General features: G+C 37.2%; 1 protein-coding gene across 2 annotated transcripts in view; it reads left to right on the forward strand.

Annotated features, from left to right (window-relative positions):
• Nucleotides 1–17,344, forward strand: part of Cow (Proteoglycan Cow) — a 179,538-nt gene that overhangs the window by 74,845 nt on the left and 87,349 nt on the right. The window lies entirely within an intron of this gene.

Raw genomic sequence — 17,344 nt, forward strand, 5'->3', positions numbered from 1 at the left:
TACCACGCACGGCATTTACCACGCGCTACAAATACCAAGCGCTGCAATTACCACGCACGGCATTTACCACGCGCTACAATTACCGCACGCTACAATTATCAAGCGCTGCAATTACCACGCGCTGCATTTACACAATGCAGTATTTACCGCACGTTACAATTATCAAGCGCTGCAATTACCACGCGCTGCATTTACCACGCATGGCATTTACCACGCGTTACAAATACCAAGCGCTGCAATTACCACGCGCTACAATTACCATGCGCTACAATTACGACGCGCTGTATTTACCACGCGCGGCATTTGTCACGCGCTACAGTTACCATACGCAGAATTTGCCACGCGCAGCAATTATCACACGCAGCATTTATCAAGCGCTACACTTGCCACGCGCTGCACTTACAACGCACAGCATTTGCCGCGCACTACAATCACCATCTATTACACATAACACACGCAGCATTCGTCACACGCTACAGTTACCATATTGGGCCAATAACAATAGCAGTCAAGTCCCAAACGACGAAACTAATCACTCAATCAACAATATACTGCAATTACCACGCGCCTAATTTTTACGCACCATACTTGTCCAACATTGCATTTATCTAGTAGTGCATTTGCCGTACGAAAAATTGAACTGTTGCATGCGATAGATCGTCGATGGTATTGGCATTGTTGGGTATCAGTATTCATTTAGAACGATTCTAATTCAACCGCTTGTTGAATGTAAATCTAACTAACAAATAAGCAATTAACCACATAGATGAGGGTGTACGTAGTAGTCAGCTTTGCAAACGTCAGAATACATGCCTACGGTAAATCACCGGCGGTTTGAAATTTTCAAACAATGTCAACTTAGTCAGAGCAACGGAACACGGAAATCAACATTGTAACCTCGTTACAGCAAATATTTGTAATTTGTTGAACAGTGTAATTACGTTTACATATTACGAAGGTACATCGATTACGCTCTTTTGTCATTAATTCGATGAAAATTGTTATAAATGTTCCATTGCAAAAAGCGATAATTTTTGCCATTTAATGTTTGATAATTGTTAAAAACATAAATTGATAATTTATTAATTTGTTCATTTCAGCTATGATCAATTTATATGTTCATATTTATAAATATTGTTAGTAGTATTCATTCCTGCGAATGACGCAAATGGTGCGTCTTAAATAGAATACACGACACATGTGGTGTGTCATCGTCCACTCAAGCGTCGAATTTAATGAAAATCAATCCGAAACACCAGAAATCAACGCATGTTCGTGAGCAACGTATATTCGATCGATTCGTGACCGCCGGTCCTCGATTTTATGTTAATTATTTCCTTCGAGTCAGGTAAATTGGAAAGCGGTTCGCGGTTCGATTAATGCATTGTTTATGCGGCGAGCACGTTAACGACGTGAAACTATTATTTTCCGAGGGGATGAGCGTGAGCGAAGCCCATGGATAAATTGGTAGGCCGCGATCGAAAAGTCATCCCGCCAATTCAGTCCTGGGGTTAATTAGCGAACAATTTGAATTCCCTGATACTTACGAGCTATAATCGTTTCGCGTTATTCTCGCGAAAATCGATTCTCATCGGGACGAGGGTGTTGTCCGTTATCGGTCAAATGTGCCAAAAGCAATGTGGCTCATTGAAAATTGGACTGTGTATAAAATTACGGTAATGCTTTCTTTGTTAGGTTGAATCGAATGATGGAAGGTTATGGATTTTGCGGGTTGCAGTGGGTTGCAAATGGGGTAGCAAATTGCAGTGCGTAACAAATGTAACATTTCTCTGATGCAGTATCTAATTGTGGCATGCAACAAATTTAGTAACAAATACAACGTAAGACAATAAACCACATGAAAAGATATCGAAGGTAATATGTAAGGTAAATATAAGTGTGTAATAAATATAATATTTCTTTAATGCAGCATCTAATTGTGGCATACAACAAATTTAGTAACAAATACAACGTCAGACAATGAACCACATGGAAAGATATCGAAGGTAATAAGTAAGGTAAATATAAGTGTGTAATAAATGTAACATTTCTCTAATGCAGTATCTAATTGTGGCATACAACAAATTTAGTAACAAATACAATGTAAGACAATGAACCACATGGAAAGATATCGAAGGTAATAAGTAAGGTAAATATAAGTGTGTAACAAATGTAACATTTCTTTAATGCAGCATCTAATTGTGGCATACAACAAATTTAATAACAAATACAACGTAAGACAATGAACCACATGAAAAGATACCCAAGGTAATTAGTAAGGTAGTTGGAACAATAGTAGTAGTTAGAACAGTGCACTAGTATTGTGAAGTAAATGCTAAAAACAGTGAATACAATACTCGAACTAAATCTCGATTTCCGCCCTCGACCATGACGATACTCGACGCAGCAAAATGGCCGAAATACGTGTACGCCGAAGCGAAAAGCCCTTCAACTATCTGTAAACCACGATGGAAGCACCGCAGAAACGATCCCGACCTAATCGTCGATTCATCGCATAGTCGTAGAAATTGCGGCGTCGGTGTTTCGTGACTGGAACACCCTCCCAGCAGCATTTTAACCGCATTAGACGGACGTGGACAAATATGTAGTCGGTCGGTTCTCGTGTGTCTCGTTATTTACCGAGCGTAGCGCTCGCCAAGAGAAAGAAAGGGAATACAGGTGGAGAAAGGCGAGCCAACTGGCTCGACCAAAAGCAGAGTCAAGAACAATGTCGAAGAAACTTGTCTTCCTCTGTCTCTCCCTTATTCACGTGTTCCTCTGCAGAGAAATGGCCAGGTACGAGAGAGGCATGGAACGATTACTCGCGAGCCTGCTCGACCTCATCCTTCGTGAAATTCCCTCGTCTAAATTGTGCAGCCAGCAGAGCGACCCAACGGGATGTCTACGTCTCTGGTGCTCGTTTATAATTAACCATATTCAACCCCCTTCCGTGCACCTAGACCGTGTCTCCTACATTCGTAACGTCTGCTCAACCGACCTCGCCGTCTGTCAATAGTGCAACGATTTCGATCAGCTATTCGCCGGACGTCCCTCAGCTCCCTGAATCTTCGTTTCACGGTTTAACGATTTCATGGATTAAGGCTAATTCGCGCTTAACCGTGTATATCCACCGATCCCGTCTGCGCGATCACCCTTCCCGCTTGGATTCTGACGAGACGCGAAAGGAAACCTCGGAACATCAATATTGTACGATGTTATCGGTGGCTCACGGTTTATGCGATTACTCCGGTATCCATTGTCGACTGATAGTATTTTGATGCCGTTGGCAAACGCTGAATCTCTAGATCTACATTTCTCGGTTCAACTCAGTGTTCATAAATCTGCAAGTTGAATCATAATTCCCGAGTTACGAACTTCGAACTTTCGTATTACCACGAATTGCGAAAGTGATAAGTCTTCTCGGAGTTCTACATCTATCTAGGGTCTGAGTTTACATCTATCTAGGGATAGATGTAGGAGAAGGACAACAGGTAAACCAGCTCTAAGGCTCTCAGATACGATACACAGATATAGGAGAAGTGAAGACAACAGGTAGATTCTAAGTCCCTAAGATGGGATCTAGCAGAGATGTGAAGCTAGACAATGGGTAGACTAGTTCTAATTCCCTGGGATGGGATACAGGGGATGTGGAAAGCTAGGTAGACTCCAATTCCCAAGGATGGGATAGGTAGACCTGGGAGAGATGTAAAGCTAGACAATAGGTAGACTATCTCTCAGATCCTAACATGGGATAGATCTAAGAGGGATATAAAGCTAGACGAAAGGTAGATTAGCTATGAGTCTCTAAGATGGGATAAGTAGACCTAGGAGAGATGTACAGCTACACAGCATATGAACTACCTCTAACTCTCTAGGGTGGGATACGTAGAAAGAGAGATATAAAGTTAGACAACATGTGGATCTACCTCTAACTGCCTAGGGTTGGACACATAAATTTAAAAAAGATGTGCAGCTAATTCCCTAGTGTGGTGTACATAGATCTAAGAGAGATGTAAAGGTAGACCTAGGGGAAGTGCACTTAAGATGCATCAGATGAAACATAGACCTAAGAGAACAATATTCATGGAACTATAATATCATAGAACTATGAAGGCAAAATAATGGTGCACACATAAAAATGATATTCCCAAAAATAATATAAACCCAACACAAAAATCTTTCAATGACCTAACAACCTTTCAATGATTTAGACAACCTTTCAGTAATAATTAAGTATGTTAGCACGCATGTAACAATAGATTGAATTGTAATTAAAAGGAGAACTCTGAAAATGGAATCTGATAAAGTACATTTGGAATATAGCCATTTCCGGGTCGCAGGAGATCAAGAATATATATGTACCGTGAGCGACAGCATCCCTTTAGCGTTTTCTATTTTCCGCTGGAACCCGATGCCTTCGTTTGCTCGTCTAATGGCGTGTCCTACATCTTGAATGCTGTCGCTTCTCGGGGAACGATGAAAAATGATACCGGGTAGTTTGCGTTATCTCGGGCGACGATAGAATATAGGGTCCGGTTCGACCGTGGAACCGAGAGAAGGTTACTTCCGATATTTTTCGACCGGGTGATTGAAATTTTCCATTCTGCTTATGTCGAATCGATTGCTGCTCGAATTTTTTGGCTATCGTTAGATACGAATATATGTGTTTAATATTTTGAATTATTAATTTAATATTTTATGACAGTATTTTAATTTTTGGTAAAAATTTTAGATTTAGAGAGGTTTATACTAATTCTTAAATTTCAAGTTTTATACATTTAGGAAGCACGAAGTTCTACGTTTTTTTAATTCCAAATTCCCCAGATTCCAAATTCCCCAGATTCTAAATTCCTCAGATTCCAAATTCCCCAAATTTCTAATTCCCCAGATTCTAAATTCCCCAAATTCCAAATTCCCCAGATTTCCAATTCCAAATTCCTCAAATTCCAAATTCCCCAAATTCTAAATTTCTCAAATTCCTAATTCCCCAAATTCCAAATTCCTCAAATCCCAAATTCCTCAAATCCCAAATTCCTCGAATCCCAAATTCCTCAAATCCCAAATTCCCCAAATTCCAAAATCCCCAAATTCCAAAATCCCCAAATTCCAAAATCCCCAAATTCCAAAATCCCCAAACTCCAAAATCCCCAAATTCCAAAATCCCCAAATTCCAAAATCCCCAAATTCCAAATTTCCCAAATTCCAAATTCCCCAAATTCCAAATTCCCCAAATTCCAAATTTCCCAAATTCCAAATTCCCCAAATTCCAAATTTCCCAAATTCCAAATTCCCCAAATTCCAAATTCCCCAAATTCCAAATTCCCCAAATTCCAAATTCCCCAGATTCCCAATTCCAAAGTCCCCAGATTTCCAATTCCAAATTCCTCAAATTCCAAATTCCCCAAATTCTAAATTTCTCAAATTCCAAATTCCCCAAATTCCAAATTTCCCAAATTCCAAATTTCCCAAATTCCAAATTCCCCAAATTCCAAATTTCCCAGATTCCCAATTTCAAATTTCTCAGATTCCAAATTTCCCAGGTTCACAATTCCAAATTCCCCAAATTCCATATTATCCAAATTCCATATTACCCAAATTCCAAATTACCAAAATTCTCCAGATTCTTCTAAATGCCTAAATTCCCAAAATTCTCAAATTCCTACATCCCCAAATTCTTAAATTTCCAAATTCCCAAATTCAAAAAATAAAAAAATTCCAAATTCCTACATCCCCAAATTCCCAAATTCAAAAAATAAAAAATTTCAAATTCCACAACCTTAAAAATCTAACATTGCGAACAGTGTCTAAACTCCCTAAATTAGCGACTTGAAGAAGCTGTTAATGCAAGTATCCGCGCTTAATTACCCGTTTCATATCAGCGAGCGTTTTGTACTTGTCACCCGGGTAAAAAGCTTTTCTCGCAAGGTGTTAAACGTTTAGCGATTAAGTAAAACGTCTCGGGGGTGATTGACGAAAGTAGAGGGATTAATTTAGGATCGTCGAACTCGTGGGAATAGGGATTGATGAAAATCCTCCGGTGGCGAGCTGTATGCTCCCGAGTATTCTGTGTCGAGTTGATAGTATACTTGTTGCGGTGCTAATTAAACGATCGTCGGGATTTGCGACAGAGCGAACACGTGACGCGATATTGACAAACAGTCTTAAACTGCGAATCGGGATTTCGTCGCATACTTAAGCCTACTGCACTGCGATTAAGTCAATTGCTGACCGAGGTGCATGAAATTTTCGTTTGAAACTCGCATTCCTGGAATTAACGTTAACGCTGAAACTACCGGTGTTGTTCGTTTTACAAGTTTTATATTTTTAGTCACAAAATTTGTTGAGGTAGTTTTCTTGAAAATGAGATCACATGATTTATGTGGATCTCATATTTTATATATTGAAAGTATTTTAATTAAACGTGGGAGTAAACGAAAATGGTTTTAATTTCGTTTGACGATCGAGATATGATAAAAGCGCTTCCACCATTTCCGCTGTCCTGTTCATCTTCGCTTGTTGCCATCGCGTTTTTGTTGCGATGTAAATCCGGCAATAAAGCGTCGCGACGCCGTCGCCATTCGTTACGAAAGGCGTCGTCGCGATGCCCCCGCACCGAGCACGTTTCGTCGCTTTAACGTCGACGGTTTATTGTTAATTTCGCTCGCGTTCCGCGGTGACAGTTTAACGAAGGGATTTCATGAGAAAGGACACGACGACGCTGGTCGTCGTTACGCGTCGAAGAAGATGACGTTGCATGAAACGTCGTAAACCGTGCCGTTCGACATTCCATGCCGTGCAATTTTCTATGGGGTCAATTTATTCGCATGTTTCATTAAAGTTTCGATCGATATCGTTTAGTGGCATGCAGTTAGGTTTAAATTATATTCAACGTTATATTGTATTATTTAATTATATCATGTGTTATGATATGTTATAGTACTTAATCATATTAAATATAGTATCATATGTTAAAATATTTAAACATATTACATGTTAAATATTTTCATATGTGATATTACTTACTTATGTCATATTTTAAGTATTGACATATGATATAGTACTTATTCATGTCACATATTATATATTAACGTATGTTATAGTACTTAATTATATCATATATCATATGTTATCATATGTTATAGTAGTTAATCATATTACATATAGTATCATATGTTAAAATATTTAATCATATTACATGTTAAATATTTTCATATGTGATATTACTTACTCATGTCATATTTTAAGTATTAACATATGATATAGTACTTATTCATGTCATATATTATATATTAACATATGTTATAGTACTTAATTATATCATATATCATATGTTATCATATGTTATAGTAGTTAATCATATCACATATCATATATTATCATATGTTATGGTACTTAATCGTATCACATATCACATATTATCATATGTTATAGTACTTAATCGTATCACATATCATAGATTATCATATGTTATAGTACTTAATCATATTACATATCATATGTTATCATATGTTATAGTACTTAATCATATCGCATATCATATATTATCATAAGTTATAGTACTTAATCATATCACATATCATATGTTACCATATGTTATAGTACTTAATCATACCACATATCATAGATTATCATATGTTATAGTACTTAATCATATCACACATCATATGTTACCATATGTTATAGTACTTAATCATACCACATATCATATGTTACCATATGTTATAGTACTTAATCATACCACATATCATATGTTACCATATGTTATAGTACTTAATCATATCACATATCATATTTTACCATATGTTACAGTACTTAATATCACACATGTATCCATATGAAATACATTTAAAGAAAAACACATATTATACACACATGCATATACACATACACACACATGTGCATTCAAAAACATATTCACAATTCACATTTAAATAAATAAATCTACACAATCTGATTGAAACATCAATTTATATTTTCATACACATTCTGTACATTCGAAATGTAAAATATTTTGACACATATGGATATCATATTCATTGTATCATCAAATTCATTCGTTGTCAATATGTTTGTTTTTAACTTGATTGATGAACATCAGAAGTAGAAACGAAAAAATGATACATTATATTAATTCATGTGAATGTGTGAAACAATATACGTTACTAAATCTTGTATTAAATGTAAAAATTTGTAAAGTACGAGTCTAATATTGTAATTGAACAGAGGAATCTGTTCGTTTAAATTTCCAGCCACGTCGTTCGTTTGTGCAGTAGCAAGATGGGATCGAGTCTCTTTAATTACTCGTGAGAATTCTCCATCTCTCTATACCAGTTTCAGTCCTCTGTTTTTTAATTCATTATATACCTTGCATTCTGATGCGGTTGCGTGTTAAGGGACTCCGTTTGTAAGATTCCTATACGAGTATCAAAGCAAAAACAAGATACTCTCGATTTCCATTTCGAGCTGCTAAGATCACTGTGATGCAATATCAACCTCTTTACCCTCTGATACGGGAGTTTATTAGCGAAGTAGTTCGACGACAGCTTTCATGGGAACCGTTTGATCAAAGGAAAAAATAAAATCGAACCACCTCGGGGCTTCCGTTCCGTTTATAATTGTATTTGCTTCGAGAATGCTGGATTCTACTATCGGCAAGCGATCTATCGTGTTTAATTTTAAATCTTGTTTCCTGTTCAATTTATAGCCAATCTTGTATTATCAAATACAGACGACATTAAGCTGAATACGTAGATTGCGATATTGTTTCGTTCTTTCATAAATTAGGGAATATTGTTCACCAGGGAACTGCAATTTGAATATTGGAGTGCAGAGTTTTTTGTTATATTGTAATTTTTGTTAAGGTACGAGTTGCAAGGTGGCTTTAGTTAGATTGAAATTTTTTTAGGGAAGTTAAGTTAGATTTCCTTCATTTATATTGCAATTTTCGCCGTTTTGGAATTTTGGGACTTTTGGGACTTTTGAGAATTTTGAGACTGTTAGGATTTTTGGGACTTTTGGAACTTTTGGGACTTTTAGAATTTTGGGACTTTTAGGATTTTTGGGACTTTTGGGACTTTTAGAACTTTATGGGACTTATGGAACTTTTAGGATTTTTGGGACCTTTGGGACTTTTAGAACTTTATGGGACTTATGGAACTTTTAGGATTTTTGGGACCTTTGGGACTTTTAGAATTTTGGGACTCTTATAACTTTATGGGACTTATGGAACTCTTAGGATTTTTGGGATTTTTAGAATTTTGGGATGACTCGAACTTTGGGACTATGAAATTTTGCAAGTTTAGGACTCTGAAAGTTTGGAATTTTAGAAAGATTTGGAGCTCAAAAATTTTGGAATTCTCAAGTTTCAAATTTCCAAAGTCCCAAATTTCCAAGGTTCCAAATTCTCAAGGCCCTAATTTCCCAAGGTTCCAAATTCTCAAGGCCCCAAATTCCCAAGGTCCCAAATTCCCAACATTTCAAATTCCCAAGCTCCCAAATTTTTAAGGTCCCAAATTTCCAAGGTCCCCTATTCCCAAGGACTCCAATTCCCAAAGTCCCAAATTCCCAAGATCCCAAATTCCCAAAATCCCAAATTTCCAAGGTCCCAAATTCCCAAGGTCCCAAATTCCCAAAATCCCAAATTTCCAAGGTCCCAAATTCCCAAGGTTCCAAATTCTCAAGGTCCCAAATTCCCAAAATCCCAAAATCCCAAATTCCCAAGGTCCCAAATTCCCAAAATCCCAAATTCCCAAATTCCCAAAATCCCAAATTCCCAAGGCCCGAAATTCCCAAGGTCCCAAATTTCCAAGGTCCCAAATTCCCAAGGTCCCAAAATCCCAAAGTTCCCCACACTCCCCAAACCCCAAAACTAAAAAACTCGCAATAACAACAACAAAAAGTCCCACTTACACCACCTCAAAAAAAGTCATTACCATTCTCCCTTTATACTCTCCACCTATATCGCCGTTTTCCCAAACCCAACCTCCCTATCTCTCGAATCGTCCCGTATAAACCGAAGCGTCCAATACAAATTTCCATGACTCCCAACACGGAACAAGAATATTCATCGGAAAACTTGACCGACAACATCCGTCCAACCGGTTGTTCGCTCGAAACGTCGTCCGCAGTAACAAAGTACGGTATGGAACTACAAATTTGCTGTAACTAGCTTTGCCCGAACGGGATCACGAAAGTGCAGGGAGCAAAGGGCGAAACACAGAGGTTGTCGTCCTGGTCTGCCCGCAGGTTTGTCATCGTGACCAGGGTTTATTGCCGAATGATTCGAGCGGGTTCAAAGGGCCATGTCCCGCTGATAGAAAAAGGGGTATCAAAGCCCGTCTAAGAGCCCTGTAACGAGGCTGGCTCGCTCTCGAACACGACTGATGAGGCTTGCACGATAAGAGGGATCAAAGCTTCCTCGAAATCTCTCTTGATAAGATGAATGCCAAGGAGTTTAGGGTACTTTGATCTTGCTTAGAACTGTGCATTTCGATCATGATCGATTTTTACCTCGGCTCATCGATATTCATTTGGTTCGTCTACTTGATGAAGCTTCGATTGCTATATATTTTTTGTTTTGACATTAACTCGTTCTTTTGGTGTCAAGTTTTTAACGAAGTAGTGATGGGTTAAAGTTTTATGAGATTTGTTTTTGATGGATTTTAATATGTTTAGGGCAGAATTTTGTCCATATTGATTTAATCGATGTTATTAGAATAGTATTGATTCTGAATTTCTCTACATTAGAATCTCAATCAAAGTAGTGATGGGTTAAGGTTTTATGAGATTTGTTTTTGATGGATTTTAATGTGACTAGGTCTGAATTTTATCCACATTGATTTGATCGATGTTATAAGAATATCATTGATTCTGAGTTTCTCTAGATTGGAATTTCAATAGATTTTTTAACAAAATCTCAACTGTTTCATAGTCTTCATCGATATTCATTTGGTTCATCTACTTGATGAAGCTTCGATTGCTATAACTTTTTTTTGTCAATTCGTTTTTTTATTAGCAAGAATTTAACGAAGTAGTGATGGGTTCAAGTTTTATGAGATTTGTTTTTGATGGATTTTAATATGTTTAGGGCAGAATTTTGTCCACATTGATTTGATCGATGTTAATTAGAATATCATTGATTCTAAATTTCTCTACATTAGAATCTCAATAGATATCTGAACAAAATCTTAACCGCGTCATAGTCTTCAACTCTTGAACAAAAGTTTGAGAAGATCGTAAGCCTTCACACAAGTCTTACATCAATGAATGTTCCACTTCAACCACACATGATCTTAGTAATAAGTCATGACGAATTATCCAAGTGTCACATGAGCTCCTAGCTTCTAGATTATTTTCCTAATAAAAAAATAAGAAATGTGAGATTATTCTGTCTGGTAAATATAGTGTTAATCGTTGGGTGAAGCATCTGGTCGTTACGAGGATGAAATTGTTATCGGAGGAAGGCAAACGAGGTAGGCAGAAAGCATTGTTTCGGGAACGACGCCGCGTCGGTCTCAAGAGGCGAGCTAACCGATTCATCGAATATGAGATTACTGCATAATAGGTCGATGCACCGGCAAAAGCAAACAGGCTGCACGGTTCGCCGATGTTTTCGATCAATGCACGCGCTTCAAGATCTAAGTGCTTCCAATTGCTCGCCGTTGAAACCATCCTAGTGGCTGGTAATCGTTAACCTACAAACCTGTACGCGAGTCTCTCTCGTCAATTTTTGTCTAACCGTTTTTTCGTCCATCTGCAATGAGGATATTCTCGTTGTCAACCTTGGGTCCCTGACATTTTAAATCGTTCAAAAATCCATAAATTTCAACTTCAAAAAACTTATTCTCCTTCAGTACCAAAATTTCTGTCACCTACCCAATTCCATAAATTAATTATGTAAAATTAAACCATTTGAATTTCTCCGACATGGGAGAAAGCGATTTTGAGGTGTTTGAACGTATGTGACGATCCCGATCCCGGTGTTTTCCGAGACAAATCAATCGTCGATAGCCAGCGTCGGTCCGAGCTAAACTCATCCGGAAATGGAGAAGCCTCGGCGAGCCGCTTTTCCGTGTCAATTGCACTCCGCCAAATGGAAATGCCTCCTTCCACTCTCTCTCTCTTTCTCTCTTAGGTCACCGACACGACACCGCAAAACCGTGTTCTCGAAGCTATCCGGATCGATTTATCCGGGCGCCATCGAAAACAGGAACGTCCGTGGCACGTTGATTCTTTTCCACGGTATTCCCTCTGTTCCTTCCGATCGAGACGTTTCCCATTTTTCCGACTATCGCGATCGAGTCGAGACACAGAATATCCCATGAAAACGATAAACGCGTCTGTTAGAGTTCCACGAATTGGATTTCTCGATTAGAATCACTGGATCGTGAGGGTACCTTCATTTTTAAACGTTGCTACTCCATTGGGCAACGCGATGACTGTTGGAGATTTACGTTCATTCGAGGAATGATCTACTATATTTCTGCTGTATATAGTTGTATTAATTAACTGTGTTTAATGGAATAATGTAGGAATATTTCGGGAAGATGTAAGTACATGTAGTGAGTAGGTGAGTATGCAAGGTTGGGTTAAGATAGGAATTGTTAAGTTTATTTATGATAGGAATTTTAGGACAGCAAATTTACAGATATGGAGTATTTGGAATCTAAAGTTGGGAATGTAGAGGATTTGTAGATCTAGGGATTTTTGTATTTTGGAAGTTCGTAGTCTAGGGACTTTTGAATCTATGAAGTTTGCAATGTAGGTACTTTGCTAAGATCCAGGGATTTAGGGATTTAGGGATTTAGGGATCCAAGGATTTATGGATTTAGGGATTTAGGGATCCAAGGATTTATGGATTTAGGGATTTAGGAATCTAGGGATTTTGGAATTTAGGGACCTGGGGATTTGGGAATTTAGGGATTTTGGGATTTAGAGATCCAAGGATCTAGGGATTTTGGGATTTAGAAATCCAAGAATCTAGGGATTTTGGAATTTAGGGACCTGGGGATTTGGGAATCTAGGGATTTAGAGATCTAGGGATTTTGGAATTTAGGGACCTGGGGATTTGGGAATCTAGGGATTTTGGGATTTAGACGTCTAGGGATCTAGGGATTCAGGGATTTTGGGATTTAAGGATCTAGGGAATTTGGGATTTAGAAATCTAAGGAACTAGGGATTTAGGGATCTAAGGAGTTAAGGACCTAGGGATTTAGAAATCTGGAGATCTAGGAATTTAGGGAACTATGGATTTAGGAATTTAGAATATTTGAGAAATTGGCAATTTCATAATTTAAAATTTTGAGAATTTCAAAACTTGGAAATTTGAAAACTGAAAACTTGGAAACTAACAAACTTAACAAATTGCCTACTTGAAAACTTAAAAGTTAAGAAACTAGAAACCTTGTTAACTCTTATACTCGAACTCCAAAATATTAAAAACCGTAAAAATTTAGAACTCTCAAAATTTTTCTTGCTTTGAAACCCCAATAAATCAAGAACTTCAAACCCCCAAAATCCATCACTACAATTTTCGTAACTCGAAAACCGTGAAGTGTTATGCGTCCCTGTACCTAGAACTTGTACGTAGCACGAGATCGAACATCTGGTAGAATCCAGCTGTAAATTTTTGCCCGGTTATTCCTGAAGATACAAAGGGAGGAAGCGATAGGTGCGAATGAAATCGAATTGGTTGCTTGCCCGACGATGAATCGACGATGGTCTCGGCTTGTCTGTATGCATAATGCATGTCGTTTCGAAACACCGTATGCAAAGTGCATCGAGCGCACAATGCACGCGTGTAGCAGCAGGAGGCAGCCTGTTTCTCCGCGGATTAACCGGATTAGAGAGTTTACAGGCACGAGGACGAGACGAGTTCGTTGACTGTCAAACTTTTGCATTACGTCGCGTAAAAGCGAACCGTTGCTATATAACGCCTGTGACACCATCTTCTTCTTCCGTTTCCGCCATTTTCGTGTGTCTACTTCCGCTGCGCCGTCTACCTCGTTACCACGCTCTTTCGACGGTTCTTCAAGGATTCTTTCAAGATACTGCCGGTGAAATAAAAATTTCGCTGAATATTTGTTGCAACTTTTGTTCATTTTATGCGCACTGATTCAACTGCAATTTCATTGCTTCGTATTTCATTAATTTGTTACTGATTTTATTACTTCATTATATCATTATTGCACATTTCATTATTTCATCAGTATATGTTAGTACTGTATGTTTTACCGTTTCATAATTGCATATTTTATTGTTTCATTATTTCATTACTGTCTATTTTATTTCACCTTTATGATCAATCCTGCATATTTAACTCTTTCGTTACTTCATTGCTGTTGAATATTATATGAATTTTTGACGATCATGGAATTACATTTAAAATTATATTGTTGCTATAATATGTTGTATATAATATTGTACATATGCATATGTACACATACATGCACATATGTGTTCAGTATACATAGTACGGTATACGGTATAGTACGGTATATATATGTTCATATGTGTTCAGTATGCATACATGCACATATATGTTCAGTATACACATATATGCACATATATATTCATATGTGTTTGGTATTCATACATGCACATATGAGTACAGTATACACATATGTGCACATATATGTTCATATGTGTTTAGTATGCATACATGCACATATATGTTCAGTATACACATATGTACACATACATATATGTTCATATGTGTTTGATATTCATACATGCACATATATGTTCAGTATACACATATGTGCACATACATATATGTTCATATGTGTTTGATATTCATACATGCACATATGAGTACAGTATACATATATGTGCACATATATGTTTATATGTATTTAGTATTCATACATGCACATATGAGTACAGTATACATATATGCATATACATATGCACATATGTGTACAGCATTCGTATATGTACACATGTATGAACATACATGTTCTGTATACACATATGCACCTTCGGTACAGTATACATATGCATACGTGTGCAATAAACGTACATGTCACTATCGTAAAAGTAAAAAATATTTCCTCAATACAGCTACGATCGCAAAAGATGCATTTCATGTTCCAGCATGAAGGGATAACAATTTTTGATAATAGTAATAAAGTTGCTCGCAGGTACATTTCAGTGCGAAATGCGAACGTATATATGTATTTTTCATGCACGTACGATGTCACGTGCATCTCGAGAACCGTAAAACATATCTCATGTTCGTTGCAGCAATTGCAGCCGCGGCACGCACGTTTCATTGCTACCGTGTGCCTTTACAACTCGTATACGCGAAACGTTCGCTTCGGTGAATAGAACCGCGGCTCCCTCGCTATAATCGTCTGTTCGGAATTCATGTGACTGCGTTTCTTGGAATATTCCGTGAAATAATCGAATGATATTATGCGCTAACGTTGCACCGAGCCACGTTTTGTTACGTTTAACGATTATCGCGGCGGAACCTGAAGATTACTCTGGCAGAAATATAGCGGAGAAAAAAATGTTGATAGAATTATGTATGCAGTTAATTAATTATGCATTTATGACATGCCGACGGCTGTATGGTAAACGTAAATCGTGCGATCCGCGAGATTCGCGGTTTAGAGATTGCATGATTTATGTACATTTTGCTATAGGTTGCATGATCTATGGGTACCCTATAGATTAACTGATTTATGGATGTCTTGCTATAGGTTATTTGATGTATGTATATTTTCCAATAGGTTACAAGATTTCTATGTATAGTTTGATATTAGGTTGTCATTTATGTGAATATTATTATGTGTTAACTGATTTATGGATGTCTTGCTATATGTTATTTGATGTATGTGTACTTTCCATTAGGTTACAAGATGAACATGCATGTGCACATATGTGTACATATATGTATACTGAACACATATGTGCATGTATGCATACTAAACACATATGAACATACATGTGCACATACGTGTATACCATACGTGTATGTATATTGAACACATATGTGCATGTATGCATACTAAACACATATGAACATACATGTGCACATATGTGTACAGTGTACATATACATACATATGTATACTAAACACGTATGTGTATGTATGCATACTAAACACATATGGACATACATGTGCACATACGTGTATACCGTACACATATGTACATTGAACACATGTGTGCATATATGCATACGAAACACATATGAACATACATGTGCACATATGTGTACAGTGTACATATACATATGTATACTAAACACGTATGTGCACGTATGCATATTAAACACACATCTATCTACATATGATCCATGCAGATCATGTAACTTTATTATAGATTACATGATGTATAAAAACTTAGCTATCAATCACATCCACATGCTCTCTATTAAATCCACATTAGCTTAGCTATAAATACCATCCTTGCTATAAATTACCCTGCAGCCCACATGCTCTCCAATACATCCTACATACATGTGCAATAACTTTAAAATAAAATGAAACTAACCTGAGATCACGGAATTCTTAAAATGGCTATCAGATGAAAATCATTCAAACGTTCAGAGATAATTTTTGAAGACTACATTCCCCAAACAAAGATGGCGGAAGGAGAATGTGTTCTGATCGTGATTTTCAGTTTCGGAAAGGTAAATCCTATAAATAAGCGTGATCTTTCAAGGCGTGGCGAGGCGAAAATTATAACCGACTATTTACATCAGTTAACCTCGCGGTGGCACGAGGTGGGCGTAAATTATGGATAATGTACATCCACTACATTAGCTCACTCCAACGCAATTAACTCGTCGAGTTGCCCGCATTTTACCATTAGTGCCCTCCTGCTTTGCAACGCTGCCCTCCGTTCAGTTTCATTGTTCGCTTCGCCATTGCTTTTCGTTTTCATCTTCGTGTTACGAAAATTTATATCTCCGATTCAATTTTATTTTGTATCATTTCTTGGTAAAATATTTTATTTGTGTGCTGTTTGTTATTAGAAATATTTAGGTAATACTGCTTGAGGTATTTTGTGATGTGTGTCTTTTGTCACATATGGAAATTGTATGATATGAATATGATTCTTTTTATGATAGTTTAATATTGTGATACAAATATAATTCAAAAAAAGAAAACCTCAAACCCTATTTTTGAAGAGGAAAAATTTGTTCAAAATCATATTACAAAGGTACTCTCTCTTCGAGGGTTACACTAGTTGTGAATCACCCTGTATAACACTCTAATGCAACGATACGAATATAATTCGAATAATACACAATACACAATAATTTGAATAATACTCTGCAATATGAAACTCTAAAGCAACAACACAATATAATATGAAACATAACCTATGAAATT

The sequence above is a fragment of the Megachile rotundata genome, chromosome 7 (assembly GCF_050947335.1).
Source record: "Megachile rotundata isolate GNS110a chromosome 7, iyMegRotu1, whole genome shotgun sequence".
In the NCBI taxonomy this organism is placed as follows: Eukaryota; Metazoa; Arthropoda; class Insecta; order Hymenoptera; family Megachilidae; genus Megachile; species Megachile rotundata.